The following is a 12,983-nucleotide window of genomic DNA, read 5'->3' as shown; positions in this document are numbered from 1 at the left end:
ATGGCGTTAAATTAACATTTTCGAACGAAACTTTATCGTAATCCTGGATTTTTTACCTTTGAGTTTATACTTTTGTCCAGGTTTCACGTAATGATAAAATATTAAATCTGCAAAGTTTCTAATTTCATGAATTTTTTAATTTAATTGATAAGATATACTAATTTTAGAACTATTTCTTCAACTATTCATATCCACTTCAATGAAAATAATTTAAACTGAGTCATGTTATAATTGAAACAAAAGAAAAAAAATTGAGTCTATAATTTTATCCACCATTGTATTAGTTGCTGAGATAGAGATGCTGAATTTTAGATTGGCGGTTAGTGCAAGTGCAAATGTCTAATTCAACTCAGTGGGACCTAAACTCTTGCATTTTTTTTTCTTTTTTTAATTTAAAAAGTTTTACACAGCATTCAATAATAAAATGTTACAATACAACCATCGGTACAATACCTGGAGGGAAAAAAGAGAGTAATTTTTAATATGTTTTTGTGTATTCTCGTGCATATGTGTAAACATCTTAGTGAAAATAATTTCGGCTGATTCTCAGTCGCATTTTGCTTGAATGTAATCGTGCTTTAAAGGTCTGGAATACTACTTAATACAGTGGTTGGATTATTGAAATATTGTTCAGTGACAGAAACTTTAGGGTCGTATTGCTCATCTGAAGGATTTTATGTGATGAAGCAATATTCAGGGGAAAAAAATTTCTTCCCTTGATGCCCTTCAATCGTTCTGATAAAATTGCGAATGTATGTCAGACTTTCCAGTTTGATTCATAGGAATTCCCGAGTAACGATTGTGAACATGTTCAGTATATAGAGAGGTATTAATTGAACAAGTTTTAAAAAAGCGTTCATAATACTGGGATGTTCATATTATAGGGTGTTTAGAATACCGAGAGGTCAGCCTATGTTAAGTCTTCGCCGGGACCATCGAAAAGTGTTCAGAAAGTCGGAGTGTTCAATTAGGGATTTTTCAGATAGAAAGAGTCTTTTGTACAGTCCAACCACGGATTGTATGGAATTTGCAAACGTCCATTAAGACGAGTTTATATGAATGAGAGGGAACAGTAAAAATTTGATGCTCGTGTTCCGCTCACTTGAATGAGACTGCTTAATTTAGAGGGTAACATACATCTGCAAACGAAGACATCTCTAAAAACTAACAGAATGCGTCTACTTCTGCCTGTAAACCGGATGTTTGCCTTTCCATACAATCCGTGGTCAGACGGATATGACGAGTAAATATACATGCATATTTACTCGTAAGTGATGATGTGAAAAAAATAAAGTTTAGTTTTTCGAGCTACTATAAATCGGAAAAAGTTGCGATAGGTGATTACTTAAATTACAAAATAAATAAATAAATAAATTGATGAATCGAATAATATCTTCCAATCCCGTTACGAGCTTGCATTTAGGTAAAAAGGAAAGAAGAAGAACAATTTAGCCAATTCTTTGTATGTGTTTTATTTTTATGTGTAACGATCTCTACTGTGTTGGAGGGGGAAGGGGGAGCGTGCCTCGAAATATTTGTTTTTTACTGGAAAAATAATGCAAATGTACCGTAAATTGGTATCAAAACAACTTTTTTTTTTTTTTTTTTGGGAGTCCCCAAACCTTTAGGTGAGTTTCCCCAAGCATTTTTATCCAACTACAGCACTCACGATTCGGAATAACTTTAGTATGAAAATGGTACTGGAAGTACTCTTTATTTCAAAAAACAGTAGTAAATTAGTAGCAGCGGCACATGTGTCATCACCAGTACAGCGTAGATAGTAGCTTAAGTAGCGACACGTCTGCCATCTTGGGGCTAAATGCCGCTTTCTTCCTGTTTGCTATAATGAAGTAGCGTGATTTGCTTCTAGATTGAGGTGTTTTTGGTTTGTGGACTAACAGAGAGTAAATAAGAGTTAATAAGAAACCATATTCAAGAAACGAAACAAGCTACTTCATCACAGCAGGAATATACACTCCTGTTTGTGAAAATTGCAACACCATGAAGGAAGCATCATAGTTGAATGAAATTTAATACACAGTTGAGTGGTAATGGTACAAATAAATGATTACATTTTCAAACCAAACAAACAATAAAAAGAGATAGAAATTAGTATTTTGTGTGGCCACCACGCGCCGCAATAAGAGCTGCTACATGACTTGGCATGGAGTGAAACAAAGTTTGAATATCTGCCTGCGGAAGAATATTCCGTATTGTTTGTATGCGCAACCAAAGTTCGTCCGTCGAAGCAACAGGACGAAGATCACGAGCAAGACGCCGCCCAACGAAATCCCACACATGTTCAATCGGTGACAATTCTGGGGAATATTCAGGCCAAGAAAGAAGCTGTACCTGCTGCGAATCAAGGTAGGATTTAACAGTCCTGGCGACATGTGGACAGGCATTATCCTGCTGGAATACAGCCCCTGGCAATCCTTGCAAGAAAGGAATAGCTTGGGGCTGTAAAACTTCGTTTATGTGTGGGGTACTGTTCAAATTGCCCACAATTCGTAGCAATTGTGATCGTCCATGATATGCTATGGCACCCCAGACAATAACTCCGGGTGTTCGTCCACTGTGGCGTTCGATAATGCACTCCGGAATGTGTCGTTCACCGGCATAGCGCCTGACACGAATTCGGCCATCATGGTGCCACAAATTGAAGCGGGATTCGTCAGAAAAGACGACCTGCTGCGAAACAGCACGCCAGCTCCTATGCACATTGGCCCATTGTAGCCGCAGGCGGCGATGGTTTTGCGTTTTTGCGTGAGAGGAATCCTGTATAAAGGAATCCTTGCGTGCAGCCCACGCTGCAGCAGACGTCTCCGAATTGATGAAGCTCACAATGAAACACCTGTAGCTATTGACCACTGTGCTGCCAATTGTCTAGAAGAAACTGTGCGGTCCGTCAGCGCCATACGCACCAGGTGTCTGTCATCGCGAGCTGACGTCACATTTCGGGGTCCACTCCCGGATTTCCGAGCTGTCCGACCCTCGTCCGTCCACTGCTTTCAAACACGCATGATTGTGCTGCTGTTACGCTGCACACGAGCGGCTACTGCACGATAAGACAATCCAGCTTCACGAAGGCCGACGATTCTGTCCCGTTCAAAATCCGAAATTTGCTCAAATTTCGCTTTCTTTCGTCGAAGAGGCATAGTAAAGATTCAGTTGACATTTACTCTAGCATATATCCACCGATAATTATACACGCCTCGCTACAATCGTCTATTTATATTCGGTTAGATCCGCCGTTCAGAGGGCACTGCTCAGCCTACGCATGCGCTACCGGTCTGGAATTTTAATCATTTGCATATCATGCCCTACTTTACATTTCCTGCAATTTTCAGCTCACTCGCGTAAGTCCTTCGTGGTGTTGCAATTTTCACAAACAGGAGTGTAGGAAGAAAGCTTCATTTAGCCCCAAGATGGCGGACGTATCGGTACTTATTCTAAGGTTCAGGACTTTAATCACCAGATGCTCCACACCAAACCGTGATCACAGACTAGTGTGTCTTCACACTACTTAGACTGTAGCCTGTGTAGTGTGTAATTGCTTCTAGTGCTGTCTCGCTCATGAACTTATGTGTTCTTTTAATTTGTTTATGCCTAGGTATTGTTAGTAAATGAATAAGCATTATTCGTCTGACGTACTTCGCATTGATATTTCCCACTAGTTTTTGAGGTTGTATTCATTTGCTTTATTCCATTTATTTGTCAAATGAATTCATCTCTGATAAAGAAAACTACGAGGTGCACGTTAGCTTGTATAATAAATATTGCAGTTTTTTGAAATCTTACTACCGGTGCAAGGAGAAACAAAACTTTAAAAAAAAAGAAAAAGAAGAAGATTGATGAGTTTAAAGTTGAAACAAGACATTTCTTTGATGTCTCAGCCTGTTAGTGCAAAATGAATGTGATTTGTCCTGGCCAAAAGAACCCACAGCTATGCAAGTGTTCAATTTACAGGAGTTCTTTGTGTGCAAAATCTAAGCCGATTCCCCTGATTGAGCAGAGATTTGTCGTTTGTCAGAGGAAACATGGGTAAGAAAAAATTGGTTGGAAAAATTCAAGGGGAGACACAAAAGTTGGAAACAAGACTTTAAAGAAAAGTCTACATCATAAAACGGAAGGTTTTTTAGGAATTCCAGCCAAAGATAAACTTGATATTTCAGATGAAATACAGCCAAGTTGTTCAGTCAAAGTAGATATTGATGATGATTACGAGTGAACCAGGCAGATAGGGATGAGTTAAAAACTACCTCATTTTTTAGATAATGATCTCTCTGTTGCGTATCTGACACTGTGACTGATGCGATGACATCAAATCTGCTTTCAGACAGAGGTTTGATCTGAGTGAAACAGATACTTTTAAAGTTGTTGATAGGTGTAGAATTAGGAGAAAAGGGGCCAAAATAGAAATGGTTTACAAAGCAGTATTCATCAAGACTGTGAAAGGGGTATTTATTTTGACGGGAGAAAAGATGAAAGATTGAATCAACGCAGTTTCGTTGAACATTGTAGGAGGAACATTGTTCAATTTTGTTAAACCTGATTCCAGTAATATTGCCATTACCAGGGCCTGATTACCGCACGAGTCAAGTAGTCCAGGGCCTGGGTCCCCATCTTCCAAAGGGGAAAACTTATGCATAGCATTAAAGAATCATGCATTTGTAAGAAAATAATTTTAAAAATCAATAATTTATTAATTGGAAAAAACTTTTTTGATTATTTATTAGTATTTCTCTTATTTAGATGGTTCTATATGAGTGAGAAAGCTTCATTTCTTGAATTTCAAGCCAAGCTAAGCATAGTTTAAAAATTTTTTTTTCTTAAATAAACTGACTAATGAAGCTAAGAAACCTCTGGAAAAAGAATTATTTTGTAAATTACCAGATTTTTCTTTCGAATACTTGTGAAAGGGAGAGAGGGGGTGGCAATAAGTTAAAAAGTCCTCTTGACTTTTTAATTGAGCTATAAAAATACTAAGCTAGAAAATGAATATAAACAATTAGTGTACTAGGCATGAGGAAACAGTGCAAATGCACAGAGCCCTGCGGCGTATATACAGAGGCCCTTTATGAGCTTGTACCGACGCTGCGGAAAAGTTAAATATTATTTTGCGTTGACTTAAGCTGCACTGCAAAAGAATTCCCAAATGTTACTGAGTATTTCCGTGTAACTTTTCGGGATTTCAATGATTTTCATCTACTTCCTGGATATATCAAGTATCATTGTCAAAATGTTTCTTGAATTGCTACGCATCAGTTCAATTACGGCCTGTCCATGCTAATTAAGCTCCTAAAGGGAGCGAATAAGTATGGACTACGTTGCTTTGCAAGAATTGCAGGCGAGTAAAATTCTCGTTTCTTACTTGCAATTCTTGCTTAGCTTTGGCCATGTTTGCCATACTGCTTATATAACTTTCTTAATAACTCAGGAAGGTGCCAAGCTATTATATTATACCTACCTAAGTTTACTCTTCAGAGTTAAGTCCCAGAGACACGACTGGGTTCAAACGGGAAGATTTCTGAATTTTTCAGAAAGTTTCCGGGATAATTTCAGGAAATTTACTGAATATTAGTGAAAAACGTTCCTGGATTTTGCGAGGTATGTTACTGGCAGAAATTGGGCACATCAGCTGCCCATTATTTTCCAGGATCGTTTCTGAATCGTTTTTACAGTGTGATAAAATAGAGAGGAGCGCCTCCAAATTATTGTAGGCCTTGGACCTCACTTTTAGTTAGTCGGACCTTGGCCATGATTCCACAAACTTTGGATCGGCCAAAGTCATTGTGAGTACTACTCTTTCATTTGCAAATGAACAACGAATTTCACTCGACGATTTGGACATCGTAGACTGTTAAGGTACCGAGATCAGTACTGGTTGGAAAGTGGTGCTATTGGTCAAGTTGAAGTTTGATGACCATTGGAATAGTCTGTTTAATAAATTTATTTTATTAAGTTACTTTTCCGTCACATTTTTCATCCCTTGGATGGGAAACAACTGGTCAAAAGTCATTTTCTGGACCAACTGGAGAATATATCAGAGGTTGTGCAATATATTTTCAAGCAGTTGACTGTTCTACTCCTGAAACCAGAAGTAGACAGAAAATTTTCAAGTAAAGATCAGAGCTCTTTTAGATGTATTTCAAGCAAAAAAGCAGCAATTGTCCAAATAATTTGTGAAATCGTGACCTCGGTTTACTCATAAATCGCAATTTTCTGCGCTATAGCGAATTCAAAGAACAAATTTTGCTTTTCACACCACCCTAATATATGTATAGTATAATATATGTATGTATGTATGCTTGTGTGTGTGGTACGTATGCATTTTATCTACATGTATTAGCGAAAAGAACTAGTATGTTGTGGCCATCACGAAACTTTCTTCTATATCTTTCTTATAATTCTGATCCCTCCCCATGCTTGCGACGTGAGAAAGCAATACTCCGAACAAAAACAAAATTACACACGCCAAAACTTGACGATCATCTCAATGGGGTCGTTTCCAAAATTTTAAAAGTATTGTTTTCTGAAAGAGCATGCTTAAAAACATAGAATCTGACCATTTTTAAGTAATTTGTTTAAGTTTAGTACTTTTAAAAAATTACTTAAATCGGTGCGCTTTCATTGTTTACGTTTCTGCCAATGACATCACAAATGATGAAATGCCATTCAGTGTTGCCATTCACAAAGCAAAATATTTAATTCGCATCTTTACTCACGTCTATTGGCAACGATATGGTTGATAGCAAGCGTAGAGCGCAATATTTAATTCGTATTATCTTGATTATCATAACGTGGAAACGCGGAATAAAGATGCACCAAAGTGCATCTTTTGTGACGTCATCATGACCACGCCTTGTTTGAAAAATAGGACATTTTTAAAAATTAATTAAAAATCAAAACTGTTGGAGAAAATGAAAGTATTTTCTGGGTTTATGTTATTATTATTATTATTATTATTATTATTATTATTATTATTATTTTTTGCTTATTCTATCAATTTCAGTGACTAAAAGTAGTACTTTTGACTGAAGGAAACAACCCCATTCCCGATTTATCTCAAAAGCAAAGCAAAGAATGAAAATTGAAAATTATTTTAAAAGTCTTGCTTAAAATAATTACAAACATTTATTTGTTAATAAACACAAGGTGGCAACAGTTAAAAAGTTTAAATCACCGCAATTTTCACTCGACGTTAAATCCCGTTTATCACAAATTTGCCATTTCAACCATAGACTAATAATAAGAGTAGACCGAGCTTTCCCAGACTTGCTGATGAAAAAATTGGTTCATGGATACATCATGTGACTAGTGGAAGGCTTGGCTAAAACTTTGGCAGCATGGTTGCTAGATGGCAACATTATCTACAGCTTGGCACTCGACATGTATTTTAAGACGTAATGTGCTTTCATTATAATTTTTTTCCAGATGCAGAGATTGAACTGTTTTTCTTTTAGTTATGCATTATTTTGACATTAGTAATTAGTGTTTGATCACAGTTTTCAGTAACTTTTCCTTCATTTGGAACTGCTACGTCAGCGTTGGCGTGAACGTAATGGCGTAAACGTTTTTCGTTAACGCAAAAATGTACTAATCGGTATCTTAAATTGAAATTGTAAGTAAAAATCTTACCGTTTGCCGATTCTTTTGGGGCGCTTGCATCTTTAATTGCTTAGAGAGTTATTGAAATTGACTAAAGAAAATGCACAGTACTATCTAAACAAAAAACTCACTATATTAACAAAATATTTACAACTTAGAATAACAAATTTACAAATCGGACTCCATAAAAGATTATTCTTCCGTGTTCCATCAATTGTATTTATTTTATTTCTCGCGAGCGTTGATCGTCTGCTACGATCAACGCCCGCTGTTGCTAGGATATCCACCAGTCACATGGTTTGGTTTATGAGCAGCAAAAGGGTTGCCATAGCTCGATATATTCTTATTATTAATCTATGATTTCAACTGCGCTTGCGCGCGGACTTCGCTGATTCCAAAAGTCTTGCTAAAATTAATTACCAACATTTAAAAATTTTTAATGAATATGAGATGGCAACAGATAAAAATTAGAAATCACAATGCTTTCTCTGATTTCGTTTATAGGCCTCAATAAAGATTGAGTTTTGCGTCTTAATTATTAATGGACTCGGAATCTGATTTTTCTATCAAACAAAGGCCCTTTTCCGGGCCAAATTTGCCTGTTCTACACGACATGCAAAATAAATGTAAACTTGCGATTGAAAATATTGAAGTACACAACGTGTTCGTGTTTTACGTTTATGTAAAATGAATATTTCCAATACAATAAATATTGAAGTGTCATTTTTCTCTTTACATTATAAAGATTATCAGCTATTCACATCCGTAGTTTCTTATAATATGTCACGAAATCGCTGTGAAAATATTCTAATCGCATTCATTAATTTGTTGGGACTCCAGCTCAGCCTAAACATAAACAAGCAGCACGAAATCTTAAAACAGAAAGCCCAAAAAAGCTAAGTCCACGCAGTTGAAATGGCAAATTTCTGATAACCGGGATTTAACGTCTAGTCAATTTTCTGGTCATTTTTCAACAAGTAAAATCACACAAAATACGCAGACGACAGTCTGTTACGATTTATCTTTCTTATTGTTGTTAAAATTGGAACGATACAGGGAAGATTAGCATGGCCCCTGCGCAAGGATGACATACTACAAAAAATGTGTGGATGTTGTTTATATTGATTTTCAAAAAGCTTTTGACAAGGTACCGCATGTTGCTCTTCTTAGCAAATTAGATGACATAGGAATAGGAGGAAAAACTTTACTTTGGGTTAGAAATTGGCTCACTGGCAGGAAGCACAGAGTAGTTGGAAGAGGAAATCATTCTAAATGGAGTGATGTTTTAAGCGGGGTTCCTCAGGGATCAGTTTTAGGGCCTCTTTTGTATATTATCTTTATGAATGACATCAATGAAAATATTTCTGAAAGCATAAATTGTTTTGCTGATGATGTAAAAATTATGGGGATTGTCGAAAATGAAGAACAAGTAAAACAGCTTCAAGAGGATTTAGATCATATTACTAAGTGGGCAGATAAATGGGGTATGGCAGTTAATGGTGGGAAATGTCAAGTGCTACACTTAAGTCAAGGAAATAAGCGTACGAGATATCGTTTACAGGGTTCAGTCATTAATCAGGCAGAAAATCTTATGGATCTGGGTATCTTAATAAATCAGGACTTCAAGTTTAGTCAACAGCAGGGGCGGCAAATAGGGGGGTCAAGAGGGGGCGGTTGCACCCCCAAATTTTTTGATCAGAATGATAGAAAATGAGTGAATTCCATTATGTAAGTCGGAAATCAAGGTTCATTAAAGGAAATCTCGCTGGCTCTCAGTAACTATTTGATGAAACTCGACACATTCTCAGACTAGAAAAAGTTTTTCTCGTTATTTGGATGATGACTTAGAAATTCATGAAGTATTTTCGGCTCTTTCAGAACATAGAAAACTGATAGAGAACCATGGTTAATTTTAACTAAAGAAGACATTGCCTCATATAGGCTAAATATTTCACACTTGTGTGCCCAGTGTAACGATGGTATGTTCAAAATGAGAGGCTCGTGAAAAGTGGTGTGGCAGCATGATTTTCACAAGAAAATTCTTTGATATTTTACATTCACTTTTACGCTCATAAAGTGTATATTTATTTAACGAGTCTTCATCGATTTCTTCTGCTAGAAACACGTTTCAGCTGCTCAATGCATTATAATGCTTTCGAAGAAACTTCTTAAAAATGCATGTGATTATTGAATAATTATTGAATAAAAAAAGACATATCAACCAAATACCTTTTATAGGGCTCTATAATTATGCAATCGCGGAGTGACACAAGATAATCTTCGAGAGTTAAAAGGATAAAAACATTTCTCTATAACTTCAAAGCAGTGATTTGACGAATGGAAGAATTATTGCAAAACGATTCTTTCAATGGTGAAAAAGCTCATGCCCTTTAGCATATATGACCTCGTTTCAATTTTTATCCAATTTGTTTGCATCGGGAAAAGGTTTTTGAAAAATGCTTTACTCTATCAAAATCTATATCTTCAGTCCGCTACTCGACTATTCAAACCACAGTTCAATCTACAATTGATCTGTGCACCATACTACCACAGTTCAATCTACAATTGAAACTGAAAATAGATTTTTTCATAGGTTTATATTTCAATCAATCGTGAAATTTTTCAAAAAAATTCTTCCTCTGAGCCAATTTTAAAGACACGCAAAAAAAAAAAAAAAAAAAAAAAAGTGACAAAAATCCACATGATGATGTGAAATCAAACATTGATTTTTGAATATTTTGTATGAAGTAATAGATTCAGTTTCGAATGAAATTAACACAAGATGTGATGATAATTATTTTTCTATATGGTTGGCTGGGATTATGGTTATTTGCATTGGATTTTGAAAACGAAAAATAAAATGTTTCAACTGTGAGTAAAATTTTTAGCATGAGGCAAGAAAAATTACAAGCAATATACCGACAGAATGGTTTTCACATCCAGAGACTGCAGTTTCGTCTTTGTTATGGACTCATCAGTCTGGAACAGTGAATAACAGAGCTGGTGGCAGATGATATCTCATTGAAGCTGAGAGCGCCGACATGACTAGATTATTCAATGATGAAAAGTTTAAGCCCCTCACATTTTTTGAAGTAGCCTGGGTGATTTTGAAGAGCAAGATATAAAAAGTGTTTTCATACATAACTTTGTGTTACTTCAATTATTTTTAACTATTACAATCAGCTCAGCTAGTTGAGAAAGATTTTTTTCATGTCTCAGGAGGTTAGAGAAATATTTTCGAAGCACAAAGGGGAAAAAAAAACCTTTTCCATTTAGCTGAACTGGCAAAACAGCACGACATTGGGCACGGATAGATTAGTAACACGATTCCCTGCTCTTCCGAATTCCAAAAATCATGCATTATAACTTTTCCAGAAGGTATAAAAATTTTAGTAGCGAGATGTTTTGTATGATAACGTTTTAGTCAATGAATCAAAATTTTAATTGTTTCTAAACACTAATTTTATTCATACTAAACCAATTTTATGACAACTTCTTGTTAGCTAATGTGTGTTTGGTTTCGCTTTAAGGTTATACATATTTAAGAAACTCGACCCCCCAAATGAAATGGTGAAATGCCGCCCCTGGTCAACAGTGCAGCATTGCTAGTAACAAAGCCAACAAAATGCTTGGGTTTATCAATAGACCTATTTCAAACAAATCTAAGAAGGTTCTTCTGCCTTTATATAGGAGTTTAGTAATACCTCAGGAGTATGCTGTTCAGTTTTGGTCGCCTTGTCTGAAGAAAGATATTTTTGTATTGGAAAGGGTTCAAAGAAGGGTAACTAGAGTAGTAAGGGGACTTTCAGATTTAGATTATGATACCAGACTCAATAGGCTTAACATGTATAGTCTGGAGCAAAGGAGAGTCAGAGGGGGACATGATTCAGTTATTTAAATTTATCAGAATGAAAGATGTAAATAGATTAAATTTTTGCGGGGGAAGCAGGAAGAGGGGTCATTGTTTTAAGCTATTTAAATCTCAGGCTAACTTGGAAATTAGAAAAACTACTACTTTAGTAGGGTCGTGGGCACTTGGAATAGCCTACCGGAAGAGGTGGTAATGAGCAAGGGGGTGGATAGCTTTAAGAGAGCTATTGATCTTCATTGGGGACTAATTAATTGACTAGGACTAGCCTAGCTCGGCCCAGAGCCTGTTGCTGGTCGTCACATTTGTATTTGTAATTTCAAAACTATTTTTATTCACAAAAAAAAAAAAAATCAGCCCCCATGGAGCGATTGGCGCCAAAATTGAACTACGCATGTTTACATATGGATTCACATTTATTCCAAATTTCTTCCAGAACGTAGCATTATTTCTTGAGATATGGCACTCACAATGGAAAAAAAAAAGAACGTTCAATTGCGCCACCCCTTTTTCAGCTGTTGACGCCAAAATAGAATCAGCTCTTATACCCTCTAAGGGCTACTTGTCGATAAATTTTTGTTTGATTCCGTTCATTATTTCTTGAGATACAGCAGTCACAATTGACAACAAAAAATGTTCGATAGCTCAACCCCCGTTTGAGCTATTGACACCAAAATCGAATCAACACCTGTACCTGTCGGGGGCAACATATGGACCAAATTTTGTCTGATTCCGCCAGTTACTTCCTGAGCACGCATAACTCAAGAAACGTCCCATTGCTCCACCCCCCTTGGAGAAATTCGCGCCAAACCCCAATGGGCACAGGTTTACATAAGTTTTTGCTGTAGAGCGGCCACAAAAAACTGGTCGCACACACACACACACAGACATTTTCCAAAAATGGTCGAAATGGCCTCAGCACACCTCAAAACGTTCGAATCCATCAAAATTCGAAATTCGAAAATTTGCACGAATCTAGTACTTTCTTCTATATATTAGATATAGAAAAAAGTAAAAATTAAGAGCTATTAAAATTTTCTCCACTTTAATTCATACAATTTTTCTGCTGAATATTCTTGTCACAAAAATATTAAAGATATACGTTAAAGTATGTAATAGCATTCTAATTTAGGCAAACTAATTTCCACAGCCACTTAACTTTCCAATTCAGGCCATCAAAATTTGAGCCTCAAAAAATTTAATTTTTTTTTCCTTTTTTGTCGAAATGAATACGAGTATGTTTATTAATGATATCCTTGCTTAAGATATATTCTGTTCGTTACACTTTCCGCAAGATAATTCAGAATCTATTACGGTGTGCTAAGGGAATGCAACAGTTCATTCCGAAATCTTCTTTCCTTCATCAATAATACTTTTTTGCGTGGCCAGATGGCCTCTTCCAAGGACACAGCTAAAAAGTGAGGTACAAAATTTCAGAAATAGTTTTTTTTTTCCAGGAAAAAATGAGCAATGTTTATCATTTTTCCAAATCATCTTAATAAAA

The 12,983-nt window shown here is 36.2% G+C and overlaps 1 protein-coding gene and 1 non-coding gene across 2 annotated transcripts in view; both read left to right on the top strand.

The window, feature by feature from the left end:
* Window positions 1-12,983, top strand: part of LOC129228218 (acid-sensing ion channel 1C-like) — a 225,409-nt gene that overhangs the window by 197,397 nt on the left and 15,029 nt on the right. The gene's annotated exons all lie outside the window — the stretch shown is intronic.
* LOC129228841 (U6 spliceosomal RNA) lies at window positions 8,628-8,729 on the top strand. The gene has a single exon (XR_008581022.1). It is a non-coding gene; the product is annotated as a U6 spliceosomal RNA (small nuclear RNA).

The sequence above is a fragment of the Uloborus diversus genome, chromosome 8 (assembly GCF_026930045.1).
Source record: "Uloborus diversus isolate 005 chromosome 8, Udiv.v.3.1, whole genome shotgun sequence".
NCBI classification, from domain to species: Eukaryota; Metazoa; Arthropoda; class Arachnida; order Araneae; family Uloboridae; genus Uloborus; species Uloborus diversus.
The sequence above is the reverse complement of the archived record's forward strand: the minus strand, read 5'-3'. Positions and strand labels throughout refer to the sequence as shown.